Below are 18,099 nucleotides of genomic sequence, written 5' to 3' on the forward strand. Positions count from 1 at the left end.
GTGTTTGTTTTCACGATAGTTTCAAAAGTGGCCTCTGAGGCCTGTGCAAAGATGGCTTCTGGGGTAAACTGTGAACAAGAGCTGAACTGCGCAGGTGCGTCAAAACCTGCAAGTCAGAGTGAACTGCCTGTGCTCGAGGAGGTTCAAGGCTGATGTGGCCCGAAACCTAGGATGGGTGCCAAACCTGGGCGACTGAACGTTGAGATCATGAGAATTTTGCTTGATGTTGCCACTCAAGGAAATGGCTAGGCCAAAGACTGTCCTAAACAAAGACCCTTTATTCTTTACTGAACCATCGAGAAAATGATGTCGTAAGGGTGAGATGATGCTCACCCACCCCGATTTTGTCCAATGAAATTTTGAATAAGAGGTGTTAGATACAATTTAGATAGATTAAGTTGGAGAAATAGGGTATAAAAACCCCTGGTTTTGTCTAGTTGAGGTCGCCTTTCCAATTTCTATCGGAGATGCTGCCCGATTGCTGACTGATTCCTGGATGTAAGAACTTAAATGTTTTTTTTTTCCTTGTTTGCTTTGCAGGACTGAAGGATAAGATGAGGACGTTAGTTAGGGATGTTAGGAGAGAATGAAATTGGAACTATCTGTTCTTTGCTAATCTTTAACTGTTTTCTAAAATAAAGCGATGTTCTTGAGCTCTAAATAAAATGATCATTTTGAAATAAAGTTTAAGATTTTACTGAATAAAGATTTGCTAAAGCCTAAATATCAGACATGATAAAGTTTTGCTTTGAATAAAAATGAGATAAATGAAGAAGTAAGAGCTGGTCTTTGAATTCTTTCTACGCCTAATTTTCATTCTAGTAGATCCATTGCCACTATGGTGGTGTGTCTGAATAATTTAAGTCTGAATAAAACCATGGTAAAATGTTTTAAATCTGCAGGTGTAAATAATGAATAGTTAAATAGGTTTAGACGCTCCACCTAAATGTTACAGCGTTTCTCCATTGCGATTAACTAGAGCCTTGAAGCCAAGTGTAAGTGAACAGGGTAAATGCGCAGTGTTATGGGCCCCACTGATGCATGATTTGTGTGTTTAAAGGTTTCAGGGTAATGGTGAGTGTTGATTAGAAATGGTTTCTGGAGCTGCGCTGTAGCAGTATTAACTTGGTAGCAGAGTAGTAGTTACTAAGGAAATTAGCTAGAGTTATGGTAAAGTACTATATGGAGTTTGATGTACAGAATTACGTTACATGTAGTCCTGGAAAGGCTTCATAGAGTAGGGTGAAGCCAGTGCCTCCGTCTGCAGGTGGAGGAAGTGTGGCAAGGTAGTCGGACAGTGAATTAGTCTGTTTCGAAGAAGGAGTATCGCCGAATAATGTGGTGGTATCGTCGCATATCACTGTTTAGGGACTTTAGGTGTGAAAGGATAAATGTATAGTGAGGACAGTCTATGAAATTTCAGCCTTCAAGTATAGGGATCATTCCGTGCTTCCTGACTAAAACTTACTGCTGGGAGAGTAATAGGTCTTAACCCGAGCTTGATTGAAGGGTAAAGGGAGTGGCGTCTCTCTTTTGCTAACAAAAGAGGAATTCTGAGATGGGTTAGTGGACACGCTGCCTACTGGTAACACAGAGTTCATGTACATAGGAATAGGGTTTTCCGTAAGAACGTGTGTAAATGATATTGCAATACGCATTCAAGGGAAACTCTGGGATTGTCTCTAAGGAGGTGAAAAATATCTCTGTATGTGCTTTCCTAGAGAATCGAGATCGTTATTGCCTGATAGAAGGGTAAAGCCAGTAGTGTTGCTTTATCGGTGAGTCTAAAAATTCTGAGGAGATAAGCGTCGTCTACTCCGGATGCAGAATGCTTGTGCGATTGAAAACTCTATCACTTTATTAGCAAAACAGATTAGTGGATTTGTTTTGTGTAAGTTATTAACTGATTTTGTAAAATATCTTGTAATACGGCTTCTTGAAAAAACCCTGTAAGGGAGGGGTCAGTCGGCGCTGCAGAAGCCGGAGCACTGGTGACGTCAAAAGTGTCGTGCTGGGATTGGTCCATGTGACCGAGACAGAGTAGGAGTTGATTTGTTCATCACAGAAAGCAGCAAAGGCTATTGGTTAAGCACTATAGTTACGTATCGTGTTCTAACTGGTGCATTAGTGCGAACAGCGCTGTGATAGGTTGGTGTTACGGAATCAACAATAGAATAAAACGCGATCTTTTGAAAGCAGTAAAGTTTACCAAAAATGTCATACTACTATTATGATGATGACAGGAAGAAATCTTCATGGTTTAAAAAGCTGAAAAACATGTTCGTAAAAGACAAAGAGGTAGTTACGAGAGAAGGAAAAAGACTTCCTTCACCGAAAACGCCTGCTTCCTATATGTTGACGAAATATGGTTACCATACGTGTGTTTGGTTGGGAAATTGGGTACCTTATACCAAGGATGATGGTGTTGATGAAGCAAAGCTTCGCATCGCGATTTGCTTTAGTCATGAACCTCGCTCATGTGTAATCAAGTAATAAATTGTACGTCTTACTAATCTTTATTTCATGTTTGAACGTAATAGATGAAGCTTGCACATGTGTATTTCTAATACGATTAATCCGAGTCTTTAAAATGGCCGCTGCTTTTAAATAGCTTCTGCGCATGCATCAGTCACACTCACGTGTCCTGATGTGTTTGCAGGCTTGGAGGGAAAAGATGCGCATGCGTAATACATAGCTTTGGCAATAACGTGGTACTGCTCGTGCCATTGCTCTTGTGCCTGTGTATATGTAGCTAACATTTAGACTGCATAAGTATATTTTTATAGTGATAAGTTGAAAGTACAAAACCAATGATGTGTTTTCATATCGTTATTTCTATGTATTAATTTGTTCTCGCTTACTTTTCATGTACCGCGGGAAATGGGGGTCTGACTGAGCCGAAAGCCATCTTGGAGGTCCTTACTGCGCAGGACCGTCTGTCTGGGGAAATGTCAACCTTGGCCGGTGGAACTCAGCCAGCTGGCAAGGATGGGCAAGATGCTCCTGAGAAACTGACCTGCGAACTCAGCAGGACAGAGTCATGTGTCCCTATTCTGAAACAATGTTAATATGTCATTGTATTTCCCTGGACTTTCTCATGAGAACCCCAATCTCGCTAGGCGGTACCCAGAGATGCAAAGTAGGCATCCAAATAGTGTGTTCTGATTGGTGTGTTACCCAAATCCTACCTTAGGACCAATCCAAATTGAGGGATTCTGACACTTTGCAACATTGGGGGTGGTACACTGCCCCAAAACAGTATAACTACCCTGGGTTCACCTAGGGAAATTGTCCGACTTGTCTGGTTTAGCTGACCTGTCACTGACCCAACGCACTCAATAGGTGACTGAAGATACAGAGAGCTGCGGAGCACTCTGTCCGAAATTGACCATAGATTAAGGTTTTACTAAACCTTAAAGTGCTGGCGGAGCACTTTTGCTGGGAGTTCGCTGACCCAATCGGGGTCTTGATCGATAGCTGCAGTGAGGGTGGAGCGCAGGCGTTGCTTCCAAACTGCGGGTGTGGTCCTGTCCTGAGCGGTCCTGTCCTGAGGGGTTCCTGTCCTGAGGGTCCTGTCCTGATTCCTAATCTGAGGGTTTCCTGTCCTGTCCTGGGTGTCCATTCTGCACCTGCTGTCCATTGAGGGGTATCCTTCCTTGAGGGTTTCCTGTCCTTAACTGACCCGTGGCCAGGGTTTGGTTTCCACACCAGTCTAGGTAAATATTGCTCTGAAGTTCTTTAAACCTTGCACCTTTCTATTTTTCTGTCTTTTGCTTCAATAAAGACACACCTTTGCATATGTTAATTTTCCATGCTTTCCGCAACTATTGAAAACGTAAAGTCAATTGCATTTATTTCGTAACGTGTTCCCATGTTACCCTACCTGTTAGAAATTATATTTTGCATTGCGGTTTGTCATTTTCTGATATGGTCTAGAACCTCCTTACTTAAATTGTCTAAAGGACTTTTGCCCTAAATGCACAGTATATTCCCGTTGCATCTCATATTAGCATTTCCATGATTACCCTGACTTTATTTCTCTATAGTTATGTACTTTTCATTATCTTGATTATCGATTGTCTTATTCTTGTGAATCTCATGCTTTCCGAAAACGAACTTTAGATAAACATTTTAAAACTTCCAGTTGTCCGTGGTCATTTACAGATAAATTGAATGTTATTGGTTGGGTTTGTAATTTGCTGCCTTTCCTTTTACAGCTAGCTCCCTGATCCATTGTGGTCATAGGTACCCGTGTCGGTGGATGGTAAGTCGGGTACGCTAAAGAATAACTGAAGGGAATTCACACAAATTGGTAGTAGAGCGTGAAGTCACCTGATCAATGTATATGGTGAATTGAAATATATGGGCCCGAAGCCGGAAGCGGCGAAATTATTGGTCGGGTGACCTCGCGCGCTCTATCAGTTTTTCTGGTAGCAGAGGTATGGGTAGGGACTAGTTAAAGGATAGGTAGGACTAGTTAGGCTAGTCAAGTCGGTAGCTGCTAGTATATTGATGCTGCTATAAGAGCGGCCGTTCCGAGGGACCTGATCATTCTCTTGAAATGTGTTGCCTTTGAAATTTATGAATTGTTTTAAAATTGTTATTCTTGTTCTTATATTGTTATATGTATTAATCCATGCGTTTGTGAACCGTCTCATTAAGTGTTGTCAGAACTCCCCGGGGAATTGAATGGCAAAGTGGTGAATAGAATCCATTTGCCTTGAGGTCACAGGCTCGAGGAAAGTTAGGTGCAGGTTAAGTGGACCAGGAAGCACTAACTAGGGTTTTTTCTGAATACGTGTGTGAATAAATGTTAGTAACGAGGTTCATTGGCAAAATTCCCATAGTGGCGTAACCTAATAAGGGTCACATCGGAAGAGTAGCAGGTTCATCGGAGCTTGAGTGAAAGCAAAGGGGTCCGCTGGGAAACCTTAGACTCGGATATATCCCGGAAGAGTGGATGGGTCTAGGGAAGTAACAGGTTCGCTGATGCTAGAGTGAAGGGTAGGCGGAAGAGATCTACCCGCAGCGCGTGAAAAGTAAATGGGAGTAGTTTACTTGCAGTAAAATCAACTTTTTCTGTCTAGACACTTGAGCACTGTGGCGAATGTGTATTCGTTGTTAAATAACCAAGCACTGAGCACTTTAGAAAGAAAGAAAGTTTCCGTTACCTTGTGAAGGGAGGGAGTCAGCCGCGAAGCGTCTCTGACGTCACTCCGAGCCGCGCTGGTATTGGTAGAAACAGCGGGCGGGTAGCGGAGCTGGAATTGTGAAGGAGGGGTGAGCGCCGAAGCGTGAGAACTGCCTCGCGAAAAGGCCGCGCACCCATTGGTCGAAAATATTTGAACACGTGCACCGCATTGGTCGCACGGAATTGCAAAACGCTTCCTGATTGGAGGTCACTTTGAAAACAAAGTTAAGCGTAGAAATCGTATGTGGCACTCGTATTGTCCGGAGACTAGACCCGATCCAAGAAACCAAGGGTTTGAAAGGGATCAGTGGAAAGCCAATAGATACGATATTATGTACGGAACTAAGAGAAAAATGTCCCTTATGAATAAAGTGAAAAATTACTTCAAAACGGACAAACCGATTAAGAGCAGAGAGGGCGTTATTGTTCCACCTCCCAATACTCCCGCCTCTTTCATGATGTTTGACCGAGGGTACAATACCTGTGTGTGGTTGGAAAATTGGGTAAAGTACACAAAAGATGACGGAATATTGGCTTTTCCGTTAGACGGTACTTTCAATGGTAGGATTTTATTTAATTTGAGAACCCGAATGAATGAATTACATCCCAGACCGAGACTAACGCAGTATGAGGCATTAGAGGAATGGGAGATTGAGGCTTTCGAAAGAGAAAAACCCCGAATGGACAAAGGTCTGACCAAGTGGTACCCAAAGCTGAAACAAGAAACCAGGGATAAAAAGATGAAACAGTGGAGACAGAGCATGATTGTTGAGGGTCTGTTTCCCATGATGCCAGCAAGTAACCTTTCTGCGGGAGAGAAAAGGACAGAAAAGAGTAAACAGTGGGGGCCCCTTGGGGAGTCAGACGATGAATTGTTAGATGACATCTTTACGAGAAGTCCGCCCCCTTATAATGAGGGAGCCCGACCTTCCAGTGCAGGAGAGAATCCCCGACGTCCACCTATTAAGGAGGAGGACAGATCCCTAAGTAGGGGAGGGGGTTGTCAGATACCGCCCTATTTTGAGAGTCCCGGACGCGCGTAGGTAAGGGATATATATCCCAGAGTGCCCGCGAGCCAGGAGGAAAAATATTCCCGTGAGAAAGTCTTTTTCCCCAGATCTCTTTATGAGAACGAAGAAAAACCATCAAGTTCAGGAAAGCCCTTCTTACAGCCTCCATATGAGGAAGAGCGCAGGTCATTTGGCACGGGAACTTTGTTCCCAAAACCAAATTATGGTGGAGGACCAAGTGAAACGCATCCTACTGCCCCGAGTTTTACCCCTCACCTGACCCCACAGATAATACCTGACAGAGCAGTAGGAAGAGTACTGGGCGAAAGGGAGCAAGAGGCTCTAGCTAAACAGAGAACAGAAATAATTCAGAACATCTCCCAGTTAAATACCAGTCCTGAGGCTTTGACTCTCCCGGTAACAATTGGACCAGTGGTTCCGTTATATGGGAACAATCGGGGAAGTCCAAACCCTCCAGTTATTACTCCAATCGTGGCGCAACCCAGACAGGAACCCATAATAATAGATGATCAGTCCAGTGAGTGCGAGTCTGAAGTTGCGTTCTTGGACCTGCCAAACAAACAGACCGGAAACGGAATGCAGAAGAGGCCTAATCCTTTTAATACGAAAGAAATCAAATTAGAGTCAACGTCAGGTACTAGGAGTGTCTCTCTGGTAACCCCGGAAGAAATAGAAAATTGGAGTCGTGAATTAGAAAAACAGACTCCGCAGACGAAACCTTTAGACCTCTACAAACTGAGGATAGAAATAGAGGAATTAATGGCAGGGAATGTGGGATTAGACAGATTAAATACCTACTCTGAAGAAGAGTTGCTGTTTATGTGTAAAAGCCTTACCAGAAGTACCAGAGTGCTCCACGAAAAGTTGACAGACACTGCAGCTAGTATGGGGGTAGATATTTCAAAATCCAAGCCCTTGCAAAAACCTTACCGAGCTGACTTCTCAGACAAAGATATGGAGAACCTGAATGTGTCAGGGAGAAAGTTGCAGATTAAAGAGTTGCTAGCAATTCTGCAAAAATGGGGAGATGCGGAAAAATGGAAAACCAGGTGGGCTCGAAAGAAAGATGAGGCTCGATCCACACAAACGACCCCTGAGTTCGCGTTGAGAGAAGTAGACAAACCTGAGCAGTTATGCCCCATGCGGGAGGTACCAGGTGGAAGGTATGTGCACGGTCCATGGTCCAGACAGGATATTGTGTCCTTTACTAACGATTTCCCAAAATTGCGTGAAAAGCCAGTTGACTGGTACAGGCAGGTGGAAAGGTTCGTAAAGGTGCAAAAATGCCTGTGGAAAGACCTGGATGGGTTTTTCGACATTGTGGTCCCAGTAGATCTATGGACCGAGTGTAAAATAGCCATTGCCTGGCCTAGTGAGGAGTACCCGAGGGACCATAACACAGGGGAACCGTCTATTGAAGTGATGAAAAAATATGAACAAGTGATTCAGCATTTGAAAATTAAGGTGCCCGCAAAGGAAACTGATTGGACCAAGATAGATAGAACCACGCAGGAAAGGGATGAGACAGTGCACTCCTATTATGAAAGGCTGTTGCAGGTGTTTAAAACATACAGTGGTATAGATAACATCGAGATGAAGGATATGACGCATTTTATTTACAGGTTTGTAAATGGTTTAAGACCGGAAATTTGTCAGTGGATAAAAGATAACAAAATTTGTTGGCAATCCAAAAAGATAGATGAGGTCCTACGGTATGCAAAATACTGTGAGGACGAGATGGCAGAAAAGAAAAAGGTTCTCAAGGAGAAGGTTATGTGGGCTCAAGTGAAGCTCGCAGAACAGCAGGAAAAACAGTTGAGTGAGATGGCCAAAAACACTCAGAACAAAGGTCCTGGGGGTGGGGGAGGAGGTAAGCCCCGTCCCAAAATGAGTAGGGAAGAGGCTATGAAGAAATTCCCCTGCCATCAGTGCGGAGAAATTGGACACTGGCGAAACGAGTGTCCTTATTTGCCAGACGATAACCCCAAAACACCTGATTTAACTCCACAGACGCAGAAAGAAAGACCAAGAAAGACTCAACCACAGGTAAAAACGATTCAAGTGCCCCGAGCACCAAAGCAGGTGTATAAGGGAAAATCTACGGAGGGTGATGAGGTAGAAGTCTGGGAAAGCAATGAGAACAGAAATGCAGCAACTTCGCAGTATTTGTTAAAAGATACCTTCCTTTGTGATGACCAGTACTGACGGGGCCTGAGAGGGGAGGACGAGGAGTGCGTACTTGGCGCCTCCTTGCCGGTGGACCATTCCGGACCATACATTGAAGGAAAGGTTGACGGAAATGATGTCACCTTTCTGTTGGACACTGGCGCTACCCGTTCTGCTGTGAGAACAGTGGACGTTCCAAACCTACCCCTCTCGGGAGAAGCCATCCAAGTAGTGGGTGTATCTAATCAATTGATTAGTACTCCTGTTACCGAGCCCATGGAGATCTCAATCGGAAACTTTAAAGAAATGCATAGATTTGTCGTTTGTGACACCAGTCCAGTGAACTTACTGGGACGTGATTTGCTGTGCAAAATGAACTGTACCATCTTTTGCACACCAAAGGGTGATGAAATTCAGACCCCAGATGAAGACGGCATTTATAAATTGATGCTAATCAGACCCGACTCAGAAATTAAACGAATGACTATGCAGGATTTGCCCAAAGAACTTCAAGAAGCAGTGAAGCCAGAGCTATGGGACTTTACTGGGAAAGATGTAGGGTTAATGAAAAACGTGGACCCCATACAGATAGCAATAAAGGACAATGCAGTATACCCCAATACTAAACCCTACAGAATGAATGCAGAAGTGAGAGCAGGTGTTACCCTGGAAATACAGAAACTGCTAGAAGGAAACATCATACAGGAAGTAATGAGTAGCCCATGTAACTCACTGATTATGGGCATCAAGAAGCCTAGTGGCAAGTACAGAGTAGTGCAGGACCTAAGAAAGGTAAACAAGATAGTGGTTCCCTGCTGCCCTATTGTCCCGAACCCAGCAGTGATTCTGTATCAGATTCCCTGGGATGCTGAGTGGTTCACTGTGATAGATTTATGTCATGCATTCTTTTCCATTCCCTTGCATCCAGACAGCAAATTTCTTTTCTCATTTGCCTTCAATGGTCACGTGTACGTCTGGAACAGGGTCCCCCAGGGGTACACAGAGAGCCCCCCTATCTTTAATCAGATCTTGAAAAAATGTTTGGAAACTTTGGTCCTGCCTGGAAACTCTGTCCTAGTGCAATACATTGACGACCTCTTGGTGGCGTCCAAAAGTCATAGGGATTGTGTGATTGACACCATTGCCCTACTGAATCACCTGAGTGAAAAGGGACATAAAGTGGCCCCTGAAAAATTACAGTTCTGTGCAAAATCAGTGAAGTATCTGGGGCACCAGATAGAGAAAGGCGTCAGGAAAGTAACGTCAGAAAGAGTAAGGATAATTCAAAAAATGCAGTTACCCCGTACTCAGAAAGAAATCAGAATGTTCCTGGGAGTGATAGGCTACTGCAGGCAATGGATTCTGGGATTTGCAGTCCTAGCTAGGCCTTTGATAAAAATGACCAAGAGAGGAACACCGGATATTGTACAATGGGATGATGAAAGCTTAACAGCCTTCACAAAACTACGGGATTGTCTGTGTACAGCCCCTGCGTTGGGAATGCCAGACTATACCAAAGAATTTGCCCTGTTCTGTGACACTCGCGATAATTGTGCGTTGTCAGTCCTAACTCAAGAACATGGCACAACCAGAAGGCCTGTGGCATATTTCTCTGCCACCCTGGATCCAGTGGCTGCTGGATTACCAGGATGTCTGAAAGCAGTAGCTGCTACCTGTACAAGTTTAGAGCAGAGTGAGTCCATTGTCATGGGACATCCTGTAACTGTGTATGTTTCACATGGAGTGGTAATTTTACTAACCAGAACGAAAACACAGTATCTCACCCCTAGTCGGCTGACTAAATACGAGAGGATTCTTGTGGGTGCTGCAAATGTAAAAATTGTCAGGTGCAGTATTCTGAACCCCGCCACTTTGCTCCCCGACCCAATGGATATGAAAGATGGGAAGGACGATGAACATAACTGCATTGATTTAACAGAATTCAACACCAAACCACGCCCAGACATTAAAGAAACACCTTTGCCTGTACATGACAAGGAATTATTTGTGGATGGTTCATGCCTAAGACATGAACAAGGAGGCCTGAGTGCTGCCTATGCGGTAGTCTCCTTAACTAAAATTGAAGAAGCAGGTTACCTATTTGACATAAAGTCTGCACAAGTAGCCGAATTGATCGCTATGATAAAAGCTTGCAAAATTGGGAAAAACATACGCATAACAGTGTATACTGACAGTCAGTACTGTTATGGAGTTGTGCATGACTTTGGCCAGTTGTGGCTACAGAGGGAGTTCCTGACTTCATCAGGTACCCCTATTCGAAATGGAAAAGTTGTTCAAGACCTTTTAGAGGCAATCCAGTTACCAAAGGAACTGGCAGTGGTAAAATGTGTCGCTCATAAGAAGGGCATTGACACTGTATCACTGGGAAATGATTTTGCTGATCGAGTGGCCCAGTGGTGCGCCAGAGATCGATATATCATAAATCCAAAACGAGGGGGGCCAGGAACCAGCTGCCAACTTCAAGTGTTTGAAGAAGTGCCTACATGGGATGAAGTGAAAGAGTGGCAGCAGGCGGCACCTTGGCAAGAAAGAGAGAAGTGGAAGGAAGACGGGTGTAGACCAAGACGTGTGGATGGTGTCATTTTGGGCCCAACCGGTATGCCTGTGTTACCTAGACACTTACTTAGCACAATGGCGAGATTGATACATGAAGGATCACACATTGGTAGGGACGCCATGATTCTAGTGTTCCAACAGACTTGGTACAGTAAAAAGTTCAGGAAGGTAGCAGAGTCCCTCTGCCAGAGGTGCCTGTCATGTCAAAAGATGAACCCAGGCAAGAAAACAATGGTGGAACTGGGGAAAATAGGGAGGTCAGGGGGTCCCTTTGTAAGAATACAGGTTGACTTCATTACCATGCCACGTTGTGAAGGGAAGCGATATGTCCTTGTCATGGTCTGCCTATTTTCAAAGTGGGTGGAGGCTTTCCCTACTCCCCAAAATGATGCACTGACAGTAGCTAAGTGTTTACTGAAAGAACTGATACCTAGGTTCGGTGTTCCAGTCACTATTGAATCAGATAGAGGCCGACATTTTCAGAATGAGGTAATCGACGAACTCTGTAAGGCCTTTGGAATCGCACAAAAACTCCACTGTGCATATCGTCCAGAGGCTTCTGGAATTGTGGAACAAGTAAACGGAACTATCAAAAACAGATTAGCAAAACTGTGTGATGCATCTGGTATGACCTGGGTGAAGGCCCTGCCCTTGGTCCTGATGGGGTTCAGAAGTGTTCCTGACCGCAAGACAGGCCTAAGTCCCCATGAAATCCTGATGGGAAGAGTGATGAGACAAGCATGGGTACCAGGAAGCAAACTGTTGAGTATTACTGATGATTTGGCGCTTGAATACTGCAGGAGATTAGGTGAACAAGTGCGTTCTTTCTCTCGCCAGATCGGAGAAGACGCCATCCTCAATCCAACGACTCCTCTCCACAAACTGGTCCCGGGGGACTGGGTCAAGATAAAGAAGCATACTCGGAAGAGCTGCCTGGAACCAAGGTGGGGAGAGAAGCGTCAGGTGATCCTGGTAACAACCACAGCAGTAAAGTGTGCAGGGGTACCACATTGGATACACGCCAGCCACACCCAGAAGGTATTACCAGACGAGGAGCCTGAAGAAGAAGGGCGTCCAGCAGAGGACTCTGCAGGAGCCAGACCAGAAGTAGCAGACGACGTACAGCCCAGTACCAGTCAACCTGCGGGATCAGCAGACGTTGGCCCAGGAATAGTTGACAATGAACTACCAAGAGTCCAGCCTGCTGAAGGGGTCCCAGAAGTTGAGCCAGAAGTAGCTGAAGACGAGCTGCCGAGCATATGGCCAGAGGAATGGATACCATTGATTGATCTCACCGAAGACCCGATCAGAACAAGTGAGCGACTTCGGGAAGGTAGAGAGTGGACTAGAGAGGAAAAGCAAGGCACAGGCGAAGAACCTCAGGATCTTGAGATTCACATCAAAACTGAGGAAGGAGAAGGTCAGACAGGGACAGAACAAGTGATCGATACCCCTCCACTGACTCCTGATGTCGAGAAGGGACAGACTAGACATAGCGTAATAGTTCGAGCGGAAGAAAATCAAGAGATCGAAGTGCTTGAACAGGATCAGATAGAATTAGAAGAACGTGTTCAGGAAACAGAAACAGAGACATTTGAAAGGCAAACACCAAACTATCCTGAACAAGGCCAGATTAGTGACCAGGCAGAAGAAATAGATGCTAGCCCTGGAACCAGACAGATAGAAGAGGGAGAAACTGAAGCAGAATTGCCACAAACTAATGAAAATAAAAGGGCAAGAGAAGAGAACGAAGTCTCAGTGCCAACTAAAAGACTTAAGAAAAGAAAGCACATCGAGCCTGGATACATAAAGAAATTGAGACTGAGAATAAAAACGGTAGAAGAAAAACGTGCAGAAGAAAAGAGAAGTGCTCGCTTAGCAGAACAACCAGAAGACACTTCCAAAAGAAGGAGCGATCGAATAAAAAGACAAAACAAAAAGTACAAGTCTCCTGAATGGACGCTCGTTTTGGAAGAATTTGAAGATCTTGATATAACTGACGAGAGCGACGGGGACCCCGTCCCTGAGTACTCTGCCGAAGAAGAAGACGAGCCACCGTGAATTTGCACAAAGTAAGCTACTTGTGTAAAGACACAAAGAGGGGTCGAGAAAACTTCTTCTGAGCCGAAATGTCTGATTCAAGCGTGAATGGTAGACCTAGTTGCAGTCGTTGCAAAACATGCTGCAAAGTATGTGTATGTAGTATAGTTATAGTGATATTACTCTGGATAGGACTAACAGTTTTCATTCCTTTTGCAGTGAGCAAAAATACTAATATTGATCCTACTGAGATTGTAAATACTGAGACAGAAGAACTGACAACACAAAGTGTAGCAAGACATGAGAGAGCACTCAGACAAACAAAACAAGACCTAGAAGCATCAGATGAGGGAGGACTACATTATCATGGAGTAAAGAATAAAACGCATTTAAATGTTTTCGCAAACTTGTTAATACACTATGTAGAGACTATGGAAATTGAAGATTGCTATGTCTGCATGAAGCTACCTACTTCTGTGGCTGAAGGCGTGACATACCATCACCTGCCCTTGACATATGGAATATCCTGTAGCATTTTAGCAAGTTTATTTTACAAAAGAGGACCGTTACAGTACTATTACTCTAACAATGACGTGATCTTTTCTGAACTCCCTATACGTGGGAACCTGAATCCTGTACATACCAAAAGTGACGTTACTCGCTACATGGGCGAATACTTTCTGACTATAGGTAATATAGACATAGGTGACGCACACAGAGATAACTTGACCTGTTCTTTGCGTGAGCAGGAAAAGATGTTCCTGAACATGGCAGAGAAGAGGAGAATAAAAATAAAAAGAAAGGCAGATGACGAAACACAGAGAAGGCCAAAATGGGCTGAGAACATGGAAGGCACCTCAAATGGTGGGGCGGGTCCTGCTCTGTTGCTGGATTTTGAAAAGAAAGGAAAGCTATGTCTTCACCGCGAGAAGACTAGCTACTATAATAACATTTTCATTGGTTCCAGTGAATGTGAACATAATTACAAGGTAATTGGAGGATGGGGTTTCAAAAATGGGTCAGAGCCTGTGTTTCCTGGAATTTATTATATATGTGCAGACAAGGCTTATTTCAAATTGCCGGATCACTGGTATGGAAGCTGCTACTTTGGCATTGTCTTCCCGAAAATATACCATGTGAACAAAGTTGCTGGAAGCAGTGAAAATACTAATGGCTTAGTGCGTAGTAAAAGAGAAAGCGTAGGTGAAATAATGGGTAGTATTTTCAGTGCACTGATACCTGGAGTGGGAGTGGTTCTGAACACTCACAGAATTTGCAAATTGTCCACTATAGTGGATGTGTTGTCTACTGACACAGCTCATGGATTTCTGCTGGTCAATACCGAACTGGTTGCGATCAGATCAATGGTTTTGCAGAACAGACTTGCTCTTGACACCTTATTAGCAAAAGAGGGCGGAGTCTGCCGGATGTTGAAGGCGCAACATTGTTGCACTTATATTCCGGACAAAAGTGTGCAGCTCAAAAGATATGTGAAAAACATTACTAATTTGGAAAAGGAACTCAAACCACTTGAGGTTGATAGTGCCTGGAAGAGACTGGTAGATGGTCTCTCAAATGTAGGTAATTGGTTTGCTAGCTTAGGTAAAAGCTTATTGTTCAAGGTACTGATGCCAATTGGAATTATAGGTCTTATCCTATTTTTCATATTTGTCTGTTGCAAGTGTCGTAAACACACCAGAAAGCATCAAGTGAATGCCAGGGGAGTGAAACGAAGTGTGGATGAGCTTGAATTAGAGGAAATGAATAATCAGATATACAAAAGGGTGAAGAATTCTCACCCTACCAAAGATGAAAAAGAGAAATTGAATCGCTTGCTGGAAGAGATAGAGATGTATAAGGTGTGAGAAGTTGGCATCTGGTTCCATTTAATTTTGTGATGATAGTAAATATCATCAAAGAGGGGATTGATGAAGCAAAGCTTCGCATCGCGATTTGCTTTAGTCATGAACCTCGCTCATGTGTAATCAAGTAATAAATTGTACGTCTTACTAATCTTTATTTCATGTTTGAACGTAATAGATGAAGCTTGCACATGTGTATTTCTAATACGATTAATCCGAGTCTTTAAAATGGCCGCTGCTTTTAAATAGCTTCTGCGCATGCGTCAGTCACACTCACGTGTCCTGATGTGTTTGCAGGCTTGGAGGGAAAAGATGCGCATGCGTAATACATAGCTTTGGCAATAACGTGGTACTGCTCGTGCCATTGCTCTTGTGCCTGTGTATATGTAGCTAACATTTAGACTGCATAAGTATATTTTTATAGTGATAAGTTGAAAGTACAAAACCAATGATGTGTTTTCATATCGTTATTTCTATGTATTAATTTGTTCTCGCTTACTTTTCATGTACCGCGGGAAATGGGGGTCTGACTGAGCCGAAAGCCATCTTGGAGGTCCTTACTGCGCAGGACCGTCTGTCTGGGGAAATGTCAACCTTGGCCGGTGGAACTCAGCCAGCTGGCAAGGATGGGCAAGATGCTCCTGAGAAACTGACCTGCGAACTCAGCAGGACAGAGTCATGTGTCCCTATTCTGAAACAATGTTAATATGTCATTGTATTTCCCTGGACTTTCTCATGAGAACCCCAATCTCGCTAGGCGGTACCCAGAGATGCAAAGTAGGCATCCAAATAGTGTGTTCTGATTGGTGTGTTACCCAAATCCTACCTTAGGACCAATCCAAATTGAGGGATTCTGACACTTTGCAACATTGGGGGGTGGTACACTGCCCCAAAACAGTATAACTACCCTGGGTTCACCTAGGGAAATTGTCCGACTTGTCTGGTTTAGCTGACCTGTCACTGACCCAACGCACTCAATAGGTGACTGAAGATACAGAGAGCTGCGGAGCACTCTGTCCGAAATTGACCATAGATTAAGGTTTTACTAAACCTTAAAGTGCTGGCGGAGCACTTTTGCTGGGAGTTCGCTGACCCAATCGGGGTCTTGATCGATAGCTGCAGTGAGGGTGGAGCGCAGGCGTTGCTTCCAAACTGCGGGTGTGGTCCTGTCCTGAGCGGTCCTGTCCTGAGGGGTTCCTGTCCTGAGGGTCCTGTCCTGATTCCTAATCTGAGGGTTTCCTGTCCTGTCCTGGGTGTCCATTCTGCACCTGCTGTCCATTGAGGGGTATCCTTCCTTGAGGGTTTCCTGTCCTTAACTGACCCGTGGCCAGGGTTTGGTTTCCACACCAGTCTAGGTAAATATTGCTCTGAAGTTCTTTAAACCTTGCACCTTTCTATTTTTCTGTCTTTTGCTTCAATAAAGACACACCTTTGCATATGTTAATTTTCCATGCTTTCCGCAACTATTGAAAACGTAAAGTCAATTGCATTTATTTCGTAACGTGTTCCCATGTTACCCTACCTGTTAGAAATTATATTTTGCATTGCGGTTTGTCATTTTCTGATATGGTCTAGAACCTCCTTACTTAAATTGTCTAAAGGACTTTTGCCCTAAATGCACAGTATATTCCCGTTGCATCTCATATTAGCATTTCCATGATTACCCTGACTTTATTTCTCTATAGTTATGTACTTTTCATTATCTTGATTATCGATTGTCTTATTCTTGTGAATCTCATGCTTTCCGAAAACGAACTTTAGATAAACATTTTAAAACTTCCAGTTGTCCGTGGTCATTTACAGATAAATTGAATGTTATTGGTTGGGTTTGTAATTTGCTGCCTTTCCTTTTACAGCTAGCTCCCTGATCCATTGTGGTCATAGGTACCCGTGTCGGTGGATGGTAAGTCGGGTACGCTAAAGAATAACTGAAGGGAATTCACACAAATTGGTAGTAGAGCGTGAAGTCACCTGATCAATGTATATGGTGAATTGAAATATATGGGCCCGAAGCCGGAAGCGGCGAAATTATTGGTCGGGTGACCTCGCGCGCTCTATCAGTGTGTTAGCTTTTCCGGAAGGAGGATCATTTGATTTGGCTATTCTGAGAAATTTGAGAGACAAAATGATGAAACTTGAACCGAGACCCAGACCAACTCAATTTGAGGAGTTAGTTGAGTGGGAAGATGAGATGCATCAAATGGAAACTGAGGGGTTGAGTAGGCATCTTAGACCGAGAGGTAGAGGCAGAGATTTGTGGGGAGAAACACATGAGTCTAGAATGCGAAGATGGATTGATGGAAGTATGTGTGATGGCATGTTTCCCGTCAGATTGGTTGAAGAATATGAGGGACGAAAAAGTACAGAAAAGAAAAAGAATACAGAATTGGGAAATCAAAGCTATGGTGAAAGTGAATCAGAGGATGCTGTTTTAGAAGAAATATTAAATAGGAGACCACCCCCATATCAGCCAAGTTCTTCATGGACTACCCCAAACGCCCCGATGGCAGAAGAAAAAGTTAATGAAACGCCAAGACAACCATCAAATTTGAGAGATTTTCCTGAAAGAGTAGAAACAAGATATGTCCCGAGTACACCGATAGGAGAAGCTAGAATTACAGGAACTCCTGTACAAAGTAATGATTCACACAGAATTGTACTAAGTGCGGAAAGACAAAGTAATGAACAGCCAAATATGTCTGATTATGAGCGTTCTGCACATGAATTGATTCAGAACCCTACTAGGAATATGGAAGCTGCAACTGTGCCAGTAACAATAGGACCTGTGATACCGGTATTTGAAGATCAGAAAATAATAGAGCCTAGATTAACCATTCCATTACAACAAAGTTTACAAAGAGCAAAAGAGAGTACTTGTCCTGATCTATCAGAAATAAGGCAGAATATAAGTGTAAATCCACCAGAGTTAACTTTTAATCAAAATTTGTCATGCGGATACCCAACAGGAGCAGAATCTGATTCTGCTACTCCAGAGAAAAGTGCAGATAAAATAGATTTAACGCAGACACCCATGGGACCATCAGAAAAAGAGTTGAGTGAATGGATAAAATCATTAAAATTAAAAGAGCAGGATATAAAAGTGCTGGATGTGTCAACATTAAAGGTAGATATGGAAGAATTAATAATTGGAACAATTGGGACTGTCAGTTTAAAATCTTATCAGGATGATGAGCTCATGTTTTTATGTAAAAGCATAACATGGAGAGCAAAG

The sequence above is a fragment of the Lissotriton helveticus genome, chromosome 4_1 (genome assembly GCF_964261635.1).
Source record: "Lissotriton helveticus chromosome 4_1, aLisHel1.1, whole genome shotgun sequence".
In the NCBI taxonomy this organism is placed as follows: Eukaryota; Metazoa; Chordata; class Amphibia; order Caudata; family Salamandridae; genus Lissotriton; species Lissotriton helveticus.